Consider the following 14,806-nt stretch of genomic DNA (forward strand, 5'->3'; position numbering starts at 1 on the left):
TTTCTCATCATAGATTGGCTTAGTATCACCTCTCGTTTCTACTTGATCAGTTCCCAGATTTTGACTAGAGCTTCTCCAGGACAGAAACTGTCTTCCCCACACACACCCCAAGAAAGCCAGCGCGGTGCCCACCGGGAGCGTCACGGGCTGAGCTTAGCCAGACATAGTGAACGAGTCCCAGCCTCAGCTCTCGAGAAGTTCTGGAGATCAGACAAATGCAGGTGAAAATGCTAAATGGCCACCCAAGGTCACACAGCAGGGGGCAGGCGAGTTTCAGGAAGTAGTGTTCCAGGTGCCCAAAGCAGGTAGGTGGATGTGGCTGGGATAGGAGATGGGGGAACCCAAGGGGACGAGGTGAGGCCCCTCGAGCTGGTCTTGCCCTGCGGCAGGGGGTAGGGATTCCTGGGAGCATGAGCACAGGGGTGGAGGTGTCAGGGCAAAGGTCAGAAGCCATGCCACGGCCCCCTTTGCCCCAGCCCCAGATGGCATCTTCGCTGGCCTCTAGGCTTCCACCCTTGGTACCCTTCACCTCCCTCCCTGACCTGTGTAGGCTGTTCTCCACAGACCAGACGCCCGGAGGGATCTTTATCAAACAAATCCAAAATAGTCCTCTTCTACTTAAAACTCTCCTGTAACCTTCTAACCAAAAGATGCATCTCTACTACACGCCCTGTGTTTTCTGCCCCACTTGTCTCTGGCTTTGTCTCATGCACGCTCTACCTCACCCATGTTTCAGCCCATAGGCTGGCTCTGACTCAGCAGCACATATCTCGGCCCTGCTTTCATCTTGCCCCCCTTTCGTCAGCCCCCCAACTTAGAGCATCCGCTGCTCAGCAGTGGGAAGGTGACCCTGACGTTTCCTGCTGAGACCCAGTGTCTGTACTCAGGATGACAAAGCTGTAATTCCCAGGCACCCGGAGCTCTGGCAGCAGCTCATTTACGGGCTCCCCGGGGGAAAACCTTCCCACTTTGTAATGTGTGCTGATTCTCATGGTGGCAATATTCCCACCACGGCTGACTTCAAGCTCCAAGGTGACATCGCTGAACGCAGAGTTGAAACGACATGCACGGTCAGCTCTCCAAAGCTGGTAGAAGCTGGGTCCTGCGCCCCATGGAAAGGACACATCAATAATAACTTTTCAGTAAAAATCAGCATCTTATTCAGAGGAAAACCTCTGAAGGAAGTAAAAATGAAGGCGCTTAGAAAGCCTTAAGCATTTTGAGTGAGGGAAAATTACGTGGGAAAATTAAATATGTTTTCAGAGGATGTAATCGGTGCCTATCTTTAGTTTTCCCAGGAACTTTTATTTTCTCTTTCAAGTAATAACAGGATCGAGTTGATTAGCAGTTTGAGACATAAACAGGGTCTACTGCCTCTGAGGCATCCAGACATTTGCTCGGTGGGAACCAATTGCCAGTTCTCACCATTCTCTCCTGACATGCCAGGAAAGAAAATGAATAATTCCTATAACTCTGATCTCTTGGCAGAATTGTTCTTTGTAAGTTTACTTAGTGACTTGACACTGAGGAAATTTAATAGGCCTCTTGATTAGAGATAAGATAATCCCAAGGATCAACACCAACCAGAACATAATTTAATTAATTTACTAAGTATTTACTAAATTCTTGCTGTTTGAATAAAAAAGCAAAACACTATCTCAGTGGGGTTTGCAAAGAAAACCCAAGAACTGTCTTAAGTTGCTTAGAGCCCAGTTGGAAATAAAATATATAAATATATGAAATAGGAAGTCGATTTGTATCAGAGCAAGAGTGTATGTACCATTGCATATGTGTTGAAAGTCCAGAAAACAAGAATGCTAGGAGGAGGGTTTTCAAAGGTGAATAATGAGCTGAAAAATGCAGATTCGTGATGTGTAGTCTGAACTCATGCCCGTGGAACAACGAATGAAGAAACTCCATGAGGCAGAAGGGAGCAAAATGTGGGTTTCTAAGTAATTCCTTCTTACACTCTCCTTTCACTGTGTTTTTCTCTTGACCATCTCTCTGATGTGACCAACGGCATTAGTTACCATTTGCTCAGCACATATTACGGTACCTGGTACACCACCACCGTCATCTCATTGTGTCCTCCCAGTGACCATGATGTAGGTGTTGGAAAACCTATTGTACGTTGAGGATATTGGGATTTAGAAAGTAATTTATTTAACTAGCTGTAACTGCTTTACTGTGTTAACAAGTCACTCCAAAATCCAGTGGCTGAAACAACAATCCTTTATTGAGGGCATGATGCTATAGGTGGGCAGTTTGAGCTGGGCTCAGCTGGGCAGTTCCCTGCTGGTCTCACTCATGACTCTGCAGGCCAGCTGCACAAAGATCACCTTTGTTGATCTTACCTTGGCTTCCTCCTGTGTCTGGGGCCTCAGATGGGATGGCTGAGCTCTGCTCCGTGGGATCTCTCATCCCCCACTTAGCTGGCATTGGCAGATTCACATGGCATTTGGCAAGGTCTCAAGAAAGCTAGTAGGGACAGGCAGAGTCTCTTGAGGCTTAGGTTTAAAACAGGCACGTGGTTAATTCTGCCACATTCTATTGGCTAAAGCAAGACCCAGTGCCAGACCAGAACCAAGAGATGGGGAAGCAGACTCCATGGCGTAATGGAAGTTCTGCAGAGTCACTCAACCAGAGGTTGGAGAATTGTGGCTATTTTTGTAATCTGCCACACTGGCTGAAAAATCACAAAACTACGATGGACAGAGAATTCAAACCCGGGTTCATCTGACTCTGAAATCTTGCTCTTATCACAAAGCTATGTTAAAATCCGAATACTTCCTCTATGTTTCTTTGTAGGGCCACACACATCCTATGTGGCCAAGTTTACCACCATCCCACTACCGGCTTCCTCTAATTAGACAGGCACTCTTAATGTAAACAGTCACATGCCCGTATTACTCCCTTTTCCAAATGTCTGTTCCTATTTTTCTCTTGCCTGAGATGACCTTTCTCCCTGCTCATATTTTCTTCATCAGTGACAACCTAGATTTTAATTCCTCCACAAAGCTCTCTGCTGCAGAGACAGCTAACCATTCCCCAGTCATCTGTCCATCCTCTCCTTTTACCGTAACGGATGCTAAGCTACAGAACACGTTTCCCAGCCACTGGCTTTAAATCACCCTTCGTGCGAAAACCCACTCCCTCCCTCTCAAGACTCATCAAAGTCTTATCTACCCAGGCATCAGGTTCAGGCTGGAGGCCCAGGACCTTGTCATCTAAATCAAGCTCTGGTGTGCATGAGGCTCCCTGGGTGTGGTCCCAAGTACAGCTCACTGATTAAATTCTTGCTTGCTGGAAGATCTGTGCACTAAAGAGACAAGTCTTCTGTTCTTTACATACAATAATGGGACGGGCATACAATAACAGCTATGGACACTAATTTTAAAAAGAGGGAAATGGGAAGCACATTAACAGTCACTAATCCACGGCATTTATGGAAAGAGAAGGATGACTCGGAGGGTATACCCAAGAACCCATGGAGAATGATTCCTGGTTAGTGGAACTGAGTCCTAATCGTGGAACCGGCAACATATGTTCAGCTGGATTTCAGAAACGCATGAAGGAGAAATGTCGATAATTGGGGCCAGAGGACCAATCATGGTGGCTTTAGACGCATCCACAAATTCTCTGATAACCCCCCTGTGAGAAGGTGGCGTCTGATTCTCCTCTCTTTCTAACAAATAGGATGTGACAGAAGGGACAGCGTTCAACTTCCAAAGCCAAGTCATGAAAATGGACACAACAGCTTTTGTTTGCCTCTCTCTCGGAACATGTGCTTTTGGAGCCCGACAGTCACCATGCTGGAGAGACAATGTGGAGAAGCTTAGGGAGAAAGATGCCTGAGGCACCAAATGTCAGCTAATCCTACGAACAAAAATATGTTGGAGATAGATAGGAGGAAATGGGTTTAAAACCCAATTTATTATACAGGTGAGGAAGGTAGATTCATCACTTTTAATTTCATGGTCCTTCCTCTTAAATGATGCTTAGTGTAGAGAAAAATCTAATTTCTAAAATGAAGCAAAATACATCCTTTGACGACAAAGAAAGTCCCATTTATTGGTTAGTAGGAAGCCTCTGCTGAAATGTTTATTTTGTCTTTTAAACCATCTGGCCTCCTGTTGCCTCGGTAGAATCAAGAATTTTTTAAAAGTAAATTTCTGCTGCTATTCACCCAGAGCACGCTACCTAGAATCATGCATGTGAGATGGCAAGTTGATACCTGCCGTTAAGGTCACCTCTCCTTCCCCAGCTTCTGCACAAATGACTCTTTGTCATTCAGGCCTCGGCTTAAGTGTCAACCCCCTAGAAAAGCCTTTCTTCACCACCAAATATAAGATGGCTAGACTTTATTGCATCACTGGCCACTAAATGATATTTTCTTGTTTAATTGTCTATTGTCTGTCTTCCCCCGTTAGAATGTGCGCTCCATGAGAGCAGAAATCTTTTCGTATTTATTACTGTGACTCTGTTAACTAGAACCGTGTCTGAACATAGTAGATGCTCAGTAATTATTTCTTGAATAAATGAAGGAATAAATGGTGACTTTCAATGGGGGAGGGGGCACCCCAGCTGAGATTCCCTAGAGAACAGAGCCCAAGGCAGACATGAACTACTGATGCTTGGGAAGTGCAATCCCAGGGCAGCAAGGATAAGGCAGTGAGGCAGAGAAGGATGGGAAGCAATGCAAAGGACCGTATCACCAGGCCCACTGCCGATTCCCATGAGCCACCAAGAGACCCAGCCAGGTGCTCGGCAGAAGCCTCTCTGTGGCCACACGGGATGTCGCTGCACAGGCTCTCCAGGGAATTCCTGCCCCAGAGCACTCCTCCAGGGAGAGGAAAGAAAAAAAAATGTCTCTTCCTGGCTAGGTCCTGCCTTTTGGTTCCCATTTGTTGAATTTCACTATGTGGGGAGTCAGCTCCCTCACCTTTCCATGTCATCTGGTGCCTATTTCTTTTCTAATATTTATTTATTTATTATTTAATTTGTTCACACTGGGTCTTAGTTGCAGCACGCGCGATCTTTTAGTTGCAGCATGTGGACTTCTTAGTTGCGGCATGCCTGTGGGATTTAGTTCCCTGACCAGGGATCGAACCCGGGGCCCCTGCATCGGGAGTGTGGAGTCTCACTCACTGGACCACCAGGGAAGTCCCTTTTTCTTTTTCTTTTTTTTTTTTTAATCTGATGCCTTTAAAAGCCACGTAGGAATCCACATCCCCCATGGTGGCAGGCTGAACAATGGCCCCCAAAGATATCCTCATCCTAACCCCTATGACCTGTTCGGTTACCTTGTACAGCAAAAAAGACTTGGCAGATGTGATGAAACTGAGGATTTTGAGATTTTTCTGGGTTATCCGTGTGGGTCCAATGTAATCACGTGTCATGAGGAGGCAGGAGATCAGATTCAGCAGTAGCAGATGAGAAGGAAGCAAGAGGTCGGAGTGATGCAAACAAGGGGCCACAAGCCAAGGAATGCCAGCAGCCTCTGGAAGCCGGGAGAGGCATGGAGTGCATTCTCCCTTGGAGCCCTCAGAAGGAAGCAGCCCTGCCGACACCTTGATTTAGCCCCGTGAGCCTCATTCCAGATGTCTGCCCTCCAGAACTGTAAGAAAATAAACGTGTGTTGTTTTAAACTACTGAGTTTGTGGTAACCTGTTCTAGCAGCAAGAGGAAACTAACACACATGCGCTATGGGGGAGCACTTCCTCTAAATCTGTGTCAGGAGTATCCAAAGGCCTCAGACACACAGCCGGTCAGCCCCAAGGGGTGCAAAAATGTGGGCCTGCAGGGTGGCTGTTCAGCCAGCTCGATGCTGAGAGCCTGGGTGATGGGCAAGGCCAGGGCACCTGAGGAGGTACGTGACACAAACACAATACAGGGATAGGTATTTAAAATGACGGCTTATATTAAGAAGTTGAGGACAGAGGAAATGTGTCCATGCTGATTGTATTCATATTGCATTTTATTATACTTCATTTCCAGTTATGGTGAAGAATAGCTGCCTAGCTCTGTAAAACAGCCCTGGGCCTCTCAGAGTGAATTTGATACTGTCCCACAATCTGTATCTGAGTCAGACCATCACAAACATACCTTCAAATCTGGTAAAAATCTACTGAGGCAGAAACAATTTTATTTAATGTAGATTTGATGTAGAATTTATAGAGAGCATGTGTTAAGGTAACTTTAGCAAACAAACTCCTACATTTAGACTAACACCATTAAAGGTGATTTCTTGGTTACGTAACAGTCCAACACGGGCATCATGTTGGGAGGTTCTGCTCCTGTGGTTATTCCGGGGTCCCGGCTGACGCAGGCTCTGCCTTCTTCCACATTTGCCTTCCAAGGTCACGTTAGGCAGAAACAGATGGCAGAGAAGGAGCAGTTGATGGGATAAGGACGTACACCTCTTCTTAACCTACTCGGCCTAGAAGTGTTATCACTTCCGCTTACAATCCTCTAGCAAGATCTAGTCACGTAGCATTACTTCTATGCAGGGGATGCCGAGAAATGTAGTTCCAGGCCTTTCAGTAACAACTGTATGTTCTATAAGGGGAGACTGAAGCTTTGGTGGACAGCTGCCCCTCTGGACAAGAACTATTCGTGAAGACTCTTTCCCCCCGAATATGGAAAACTCTTCCCCCAGCCAAAAAAGAACACTCGAGGGAATTAACTCAAAATCCGATTAGTTACTGAATCCCCAGGAGCAAGACAGATGGGTAGCCAATGAGAGATTGCTCAACCTGTACAATGAAAAGTCAAGGATGTATGATCAGAAGGCTAAGGGCTTCCCTGGTGGCGCAGTGGTTGGGGGTCTGCCTGCCAATGCAGGGGACACGGGTTCGAGCCCTGGTCTGGGAGGATCCCACATGCCACGGAGCAACTGGGCCCGTGAGCCACAACTACTGAGCCTGCGCGTCTGGAGCCTGTGCTCCGCAACAAGGGAGGCCGCGACGGTGAGAGGCCCGCACACCGCGATGAAGAGTGGCCCCCGCTCGCCGCAACTAGAGAAAGCCCTGGCACAGAAACGAAGACCCAACACAGCCATAAATAAATAAATAAATAAATAAATAAATAAATAAATAAATAAAATTTAAAAAGAAGGCTAAGAGGCTACCATCCCAATAAAAAGTCATAATCACTTGCCCAATTTCCAGACCTGAGCCAGTGTTTGGACCCAGTTCCATTGATTGAAGAAAAGACTATGTCCTCAGGAGGCAAACCACAGGTGTATGTGGTCCTGGGTCTCCTAGGCCTTCACCAAAGGATTTCTTGGGCGACTGAACTCTGAAGGTTACCCAAACATTCTGATGACTACTGGGCAAGGTCTCTTAGTAGACATTCATACCTAGAGACACTAATCACCATCACAGGCCTCTGATAGAGTACAGGAATATTGGGTCTGGCCTAGACATGGAGACCTGGCCCAGATCCAACTTACAGTGGGTCCACTGTGTCTGTGGCCCCAGCTGGTGGTCATTTCCCAAGACCCCAAATGCTTGGTAGTTGTACAACTTCACACTGGTTCCTTGGCTTAGGGGAAGACTACCAGAGTGCAGAGGGCCAAGGAGAATTCTCTGAAATGAATCCCTCCGTGACCAGGATAGCAAGTCAACACTGACATGGCGTCCCGGGGAAAATGGCAGACATCAATGTCATCCCTAAAGAACTAGAGGATTCAGGGTGAGGCCCCCATCATGTTGCCTTTTAATGCACAAGTCTGGACCCTGTGAAAACCAAGTCAACCAAGCATCATACCAATTGCTGTGCCAGATGTGGTCTCATTGCCAGGTCAGAATAGCTTGGCCTCAGTGCATGTTGTGTGTGATTTAACATTCATTCTTCCTTGAAATTCTGTTTTTTGAACTAATTTCAAGTGAACTGAAATCAGAATATACACCTGTATGTCTGAAGATACACAAGATATTTAGGAAAGGGTTAATTTTTTCAAGAACTATATAATTAAAACTTAATAAATGAGATTATCTGTAATAATAAGTTATCCATATGGTACTTATTTGGCAAACTCAGTAATTCAGAACATGGCCAAAAATCTGTGAGGAAGCAAAACCTGGCCTCGTAGCAGTAACTAATAATTGTTCATCGCCCAGATGCACTCTGCTCTCCCTGTTTCTTGAGCACATCAAGCTGGTTCTAGCTTCAGGATCTTTGCACTTGCTGTTCCCTCCATCCGGCATGCCCCTGCCTCCAGAACTTCACATGACTAGGTGTCTTACTTCATTTAGGTCTCCGCTCAAAAGTCACTTCCCTGACAACCCTGTCCGTTAAAGCCCCCTCTTCTGAGTTAATTCTCTCTCTTTTTACCCTGTTCTGATTTTCTTCACTGCACTTAGCACAGGTTAGATTGTTAGGCTAATGGTCACTTCCTAATGAATTCCATGCTCTCATGTTGTCCCCTCTCATGACGATTCGGGGCTTAGCCATATGATTTGCCTTGGCCATTGGGACATTAGAAAGGGTGACCCAAGCAGAGGCCTGATAAGTTCTTGAACAATAGGAGATTGCCCTCATGGAACCCCAACTGCCAAGTGAGGAGCCTGAACTAGCCTGCTGGAGAGGCCACAGGGGGACAACTGAGACACATCAGCTGACAGCCCCAGCCAAATGCCATGCAGCATCTGTCAACTGATGGCAAAAGCATAAGTGAACCCAACACCATGGCATGGATCTCAGACGTGCCGCTCCAGCTGGTCTCTCCCCAGGTGCCAACCCATGGAATCATGAGCAAATAAAAGCTGTTTGAGGCCACCAAGTTTCAGGATGGTTTGTTAGGCAGCAGTAAATTATACCTATCACTATTTGAAATTATATATCTATGTGAAGATTTGCTCATTGCCTGCCAACCCTTCTAAAATTTAAGCTCTGTGAGGATAGGAATTTTATCTTGGGTACACTATGGTCCCCCTGTCTGTCTGGCCCATAGAGGCACCCACAAGACATCTGTTGTTGAATGAATGAACAGTCTCTCGTGGTCTAGCCTCATCTGGTCCTATGGCTTCCAGTAAGATCTCTAAATTTGGCCCATTGGAAAGATCTGTCCCTGTGCATCTGTTCCAACTGACCACACAACATGACCAACTGAAATTCAACATTTTCCAAACTGATGTTATTTTTCTCCTCAAATTTGTCTCCAGCCATTCTCCTCTATTCCGTAATTTAGTAATGGCACAAAAATATAACCAGTCTTTTAAGGGGCTGGGATGATGGTTAATTTTATGTGTCAACTTGGCCAGAGTTTGGTGCCCAGTTGTTTTATCAAATACCTCTAGATGGTGCTGTGAAGTTATTTTTTTAGGCATGATTCACATTTAAATCAGTAGACTTTGAGTAAAGCAGATTGCTCTCCATAATGTGGGTGGGCCTCATCCAATCAGTTGAAGGCCTTAAGAGAAAAGCCTGAAATCCCCTAAGGAGGACAGAATTCTGTCTCCAGACTGCCTGCAGATTCAAGACTGAACATCAACTCCTGTGGGAATTCCCAGCCTCCCAGACTACCCTGCAGGCTTCGGACTTGCCTGTGTCCACAATTGCATGAGCCAATTCCTTAAATCCCCCTCCCCCTTGTCCCCGTACACACACACACACACACACACACACACACACACACACACACAGACATTCTGTTGGTTCTGTTTCACTGGAGAACCTTAATACAGGGGTTATCTTGGACCACCTCCTCTCCCTCACTTCCCAACATTCATTCAGTCACCAGAGCCGATTGATGCTGTGTATGCCATGTCTCCTGCACCTACCCTTTCTCTGTCTCCACCTCCCCTGTCTCGGTTTAGGCTCTTAGCATCTCTCGCCTGGGCTATTACAAAAGTCCATTAACCAGTCTCTCTCCCTCATCTTCCCCCAATTCACCTGCCACTTCACCACCAGGGTTATCCTTCTAAGATAAGAATCAGATCACGTCACTTACCACCAAAGCTTCCCCATCACCTACAGGATGCAACTCAAGCTCCTCAGTGTAACATGAAATCTCTTGATCAACTAGCTTGACTCCCAGCTCCATCTCTCTTACTCCTCAATAAATACCCCAAATTCTAGCTATATTTAACTACCTGTGGATCCCCAAACATGTCATGATCTCTTCACACCTTCGTGCTTTTGTACATTTTGTTCCATTTTCTTGGAATGCCTACCAATCTGTTTTGAAAACATTCTGACCTCCTCTTCGCATCCTAGCTCAGAGCTACTCTTTGTTCTGAAGCTGTCCCTGGATGCTTGGGCATAATTTTCAGACAATGATAAAGATCTTTTCATAAATCTTGTTTTATTATATTGGCATTAATGTATGTGTCTGTATTTCTCAAAATACAAGGGGCTCTTTGATGGCAGGGACTGTGTCTTATTCATAATAAGATCCCTAGTACTAGTCTCTGTTTAGCTCATAATAACCACTCAAAACATGTTGAGTCCCTGTTTATGTGTTAGATTTTAAGCCCTTTGAAGGCAGAAACCACGTTGTTGTTTATCTTCGTATCACTCACGGTACCTCTCATAGGATCTTGTACATAGTTGATGTTCAATATAAGAAGATTGAATTACATAGATAAGCTACAGTTCTCTGGAGAAAACAGAACTATTTCACTTCCTGTTGCTATGATTCCCATGCTCTGTTGTCACAGTGATTTTAAGTCAAGCAAGAGTTCTTGGAATGGAGAAATTATCAAAGGTCACAGTCTCGGGCAAAAGGAACTAGAAGAGATCCATGTTTAAAAAAAAAAAAAAAATATATATATATATATATATATATATAAATATATAAATATAAACGTTCTCTACTTCCTATTCTCTCATACAGTCTTCTAAAAAACATCTGTTTGAAAATGTCCAAACCCAAAGGAAAGTTGAAAGAACAGACCAACGAACACCCAGATACCCCTCACATAGATTCACCAACATCTTGCTGCACCTATTTCCTCTATCTCTGTATTTATATCTCTTTCTATATATATATATATATATATATATATATATACACACTTCCTTTTTGCTGAAAGCAGATGGCTGCTCTTCTGGCATTTCACCCCTAAATGATGCATATTGCATCACTCAGAAGGAGGATATTCTCTCACACCACCACAACACCATTACCATACCTAAGAAAAGCAGTATTAATTCAACAAGATCACCTACTATGCAGTCTGGACTCAAATTACCCTAATTTTCCCTCCAAATGTCCTTGATACCTATTTTTTTGGACCCAGAATCCAATCAATTTTCACACATTGACTTGGTGGTTATATTTCTTTATTCTCCTCAAGCTCTTCCTCTGTTTTTTTTGTTGTTAAATTTATTTATTTTATTTTTGGCTGCGTTGGGTCGTCGCTGTGCGTGGGCTTTCTCTACTTGTGGCTAGCGGGGGCTACTCTTCGTTGCAGTGTGTGGGCTTCTCATTGCGGTGGCTTCTCTTGTTGAGGAGCATGGGATCTAGGCTCACGGGCTTCAGTAGTTGTGGCATGCGGGCTCAGCAGTTGTGGCTCCCAGGCTCTAGAGCACAGGCTCAGTAGTTGCGGCTCGCGGGCTCTAGAGCGCAGGCTCAGTAGTTGTGGTGCATGGGCTTAGTTGCTCCGTGGCATGTGGGATCTTCCTGGAGCAGGGCTCGAACCTGTGTCCCCTGTGTTGGCAGGTGGATTCTTAACCATTGCGCCACCAGGGAAGTCCCTATTCTTTTTGATCCTTAAAGTTTCCCAGATTTGGTCAGTGGAATCCCTTTCAAGCTGGCTTCTGTGTCCTTTTGATATGAACTATTAAATTGTCTTTGAACATGTCTTTGCTTTCCAGCATGCAACACGTTCCTGACTCAGACCTACTATCAGCCAATTCTCTAAGGAGCCTTGGTTCTTTTTGGTAGAAAATAGTTAGAAGCCAACACCTGGTCCCTAAGTGAGCTTATTGCCATGGGGTATTATTGATTCAGGCTCTTCCTGTGGGCAGAGCTAGAATATCAGATCATGATCTCATAGTTAATGATGGCTCCAATTAAAATCCTACACCACAACCCTTGATGATCTGTACTTGGGGCTCTTCTGCAAAGGATGGGCTTCTCACCTGAGGTTGCAGCCCAAGGACACAGAAGGAAAGATTCCCTTGCCAGTCAGCTAGTTGTATCCCACAGTGGCTGCCTGCCAGGCTTCTCAGAGTGGGCAAACTTGTGTACAGAAAGGGGAGGATCTCTCACAAGGGAGGGCAATGGACATTATCCAAGTGAACATTATCAAAACGTCCACCTGGGACCCAATACTTACCTACCTGGGGATTTTTTTTACATAAAATCAGTTTTTGAAGATTTTCTACTTAGGAATAAATTAAGGACAAAGCTGCTTTTGTAGTTTTCTCCAAGCAAATGACATCTTTCCAACTAAAAGCCACTTGACCAATTACCCCTGGAGAAAGGTCTCCCTTATTTCCTCTGAACAGAGTTCTCAGGGGAATGTTGTGGTTAAGCCACCCCTGTGGGTGAGACTACTTTCTGATTCAGCACACTGCAGAGGATTCTGTGAAATTCTATTAGTACACAAACTTTGGTCTCTGTTGCAACTGCAATGTTTGCACGTGGTACATCTTCCCGTGAGATACTGGGTGATGATTACAAAATGTCTGGACATAGTATCCAGATTCCCACGGAGATATCCCCACCCCGGGTCTCGACTATAGTCATCTCAAGTCATTTCCACAACAGTCTTGAGACTCAGGTATTATTCCTGTTTTAAAAGATGAGGAAACCAAGAGAGTCTGTGTTAGAACACAAAGCCAGAGAGCTACTATATTTTACTGATGCTAAGGTGCCGTAGATTTTAAGGCATATTTCATTCCCAGGTATGTTAAAATGCGGGGGAGGGGGGAGTGTGTTTTAGGGTCAATAAAGCATAATGGTTAGTGCCTGGACACTAGGATCTACAATCAAATTCAGATCTTCATGAATGTGAAACCCATGCTCCTTGCACTTGAGGAAGGATTTCCGGACAAGGAGCGGGCTGAGCTGCAGAGAGAGAAGCTAGGGCTAGAGAAGACGGGAAAAAGTTTAACCGTGTCAGCAAAGGCATGAATGTGAGCGCTTGCTTGGAGTGTGGACTCGGTGAAGAGTTAATCTGACTGGTGAAGAGTTAATCTGACTACAGTCAAGTATTCAGATTAGCGAGCAGCTAATCTGCCTAAAAAGAAATACAACTTTTAGAGATGACCCAGGACTTTAGAAGGTGGCTTGTGATTATTTTGATTTAGCGGTTCTAGGTGACGGGACATCGTTGGAAGCATGTGGGTGGGTGTCCCATGTTGAGAGTTGCGTTTTAGAGGATACGTGTATGGTATGCATCGGAAGAGAAGGAAGCATGGGGCTACTGCAATTTAGACAGCAAGTGACGAAGCTTGGACAGGGAAGGTGGCTCTGTTTTGAGAAGAAGCGTTCTCAGCGGCTAGTGACGGATGAGAGATGGATGGGGAGCCTATATAATTTATCATCCAAACCCGACACCTTTGAGAAAGAAAACGAAGTGCTATTAATAACCACGCCAGGGCCTTCCCTGGTGGCGCAGTGGTTAAGAATCCGCCTGCCAGTGCACGGGACACGGGTTCGAGCCCTGCTCCGGGAAGATCCCACGTGGCGCGGAGCACTGCGAGCCACAACTACTGAAGCCCGTGAGCCACAACTACTGAAGTCTGCGCGCCTAGAGCCCGTGCTCCGCAGCAAGAGAAGACACCGCAAGGAGAAGCCCGCACACCGCAACGAAGAGTAGCCCCCGCTCATCGCAACTAGAGAAAGCCCACGTGCAGCAACGAAGACCCAACGCAGCCCAAAATAAATAAATAAATTTATTAAAAAAAATAACCACGCCAGACAATAGGCATAAGCCAGGACTGTCGTGGGCAAACCCGATATGTGGTTGCTCCACACAGAGAAAGGAGGAGTGACCAGAATCAAAACTCACTCAGGTATTTCTTGCCCTGGGGACTGTGGGGTACTGTGGTTTCCAGGGCAGTTGTAAAAGCTCCTTCTTGTGCCAGGGTGGTGGTTGTCTTTGTGATCTCCCCCTGTCCTCCCCAACAGGGCTTGTGAGGAATCAGACAGCCCCACACAGGATGGGTTAAGAAACAGGCTTAACTCATAAGGAACACGGACCCACCGGGGCAGACATTCCCGAAGAAGGAGTCTCTTCCCTCCAACTCTGTCACCTCCCTTCCTTATAGGGCAAGAGCAAGAACTACCTCAACAGTGGGAGAAAAAACGGTCTATAGGTGCACTGGATGTCAGCGGTGGGCAGAGTTTGGGAAATCCAGCGGCCCAGCACCTGGGGAGCTTGAGGCCACTGAGCCTGTGGGACCCTGAGTTCATGTGCATCTTCTCCCTGGAGAAAGGAGAAAGGCCTTCAGTCCCAGCCAGGCCCTTGTCCCTGCAACCTAGAGGAAGCTCCCAAGGCTGTTCTGGGGGTCCTGGTTTAGGGCAGGGGTGGGACAGCAGAGTGCAATGGGGTAGACAGAAACCATCAATTTACAATAAACTGGCCTCCAAGCAAATGTACTATATACTGTGAACGATATTAAATATAATCTCCAAATTCCTTTGATGGCTCAGAAGGCACTTGAGTCCTGTAAAGCTTAAGCGTGCCCATGAACAGCCCTGGCTGTGCCCATTTATGCACGGGTCTAAGAGGATGCACGTGACACAGCCTGACTGCATGATCTCAACAGGGCCTGGGCCACCATCCCAGCCTAAAATGTCACCAGGTTTTGTGCCTGATTTCTAATGAACTAAAATTAGTAACAGGTG

At 45.9% G+C, this 14,806-nt stretch overlaps 1 long non-coding RNA gene across 1 annotated transcript; it reads right to left on the minus strand.

Moving 5' to 3' along the window:
• Positions 1–5,168: 5,168 nt before the first annotated feature.
• Positions 5,169–13,626, minus strand: LOC309656889. The gene is made up of 2 exons (XR_014261582.1): positions 6,256–13,626; positions 5,169–5,617 (listed from the first exon to the last, which is right to left on the minus strand). It is a non-coding gene; the product is annotated as an uncharacterized lncRNA (long non-coding RNA).
• Between the last annotated feature and the right edge of the window lie 1,180 nt (positions 13,627–14,806).

Source organism: Balaenoptera physalus, assembly GCF_965194825.1.
Source record: "Balaenoptera physalus genome assembly, chromosome: 3".
Taxonomy (NCBI): domain Eukaryota; kingdom Metazoa; phylum Chordata; class Mammalia; order Artiodactyla; family Balaenopteridae; genus Balaenoptera; species Balaenoptera physalus.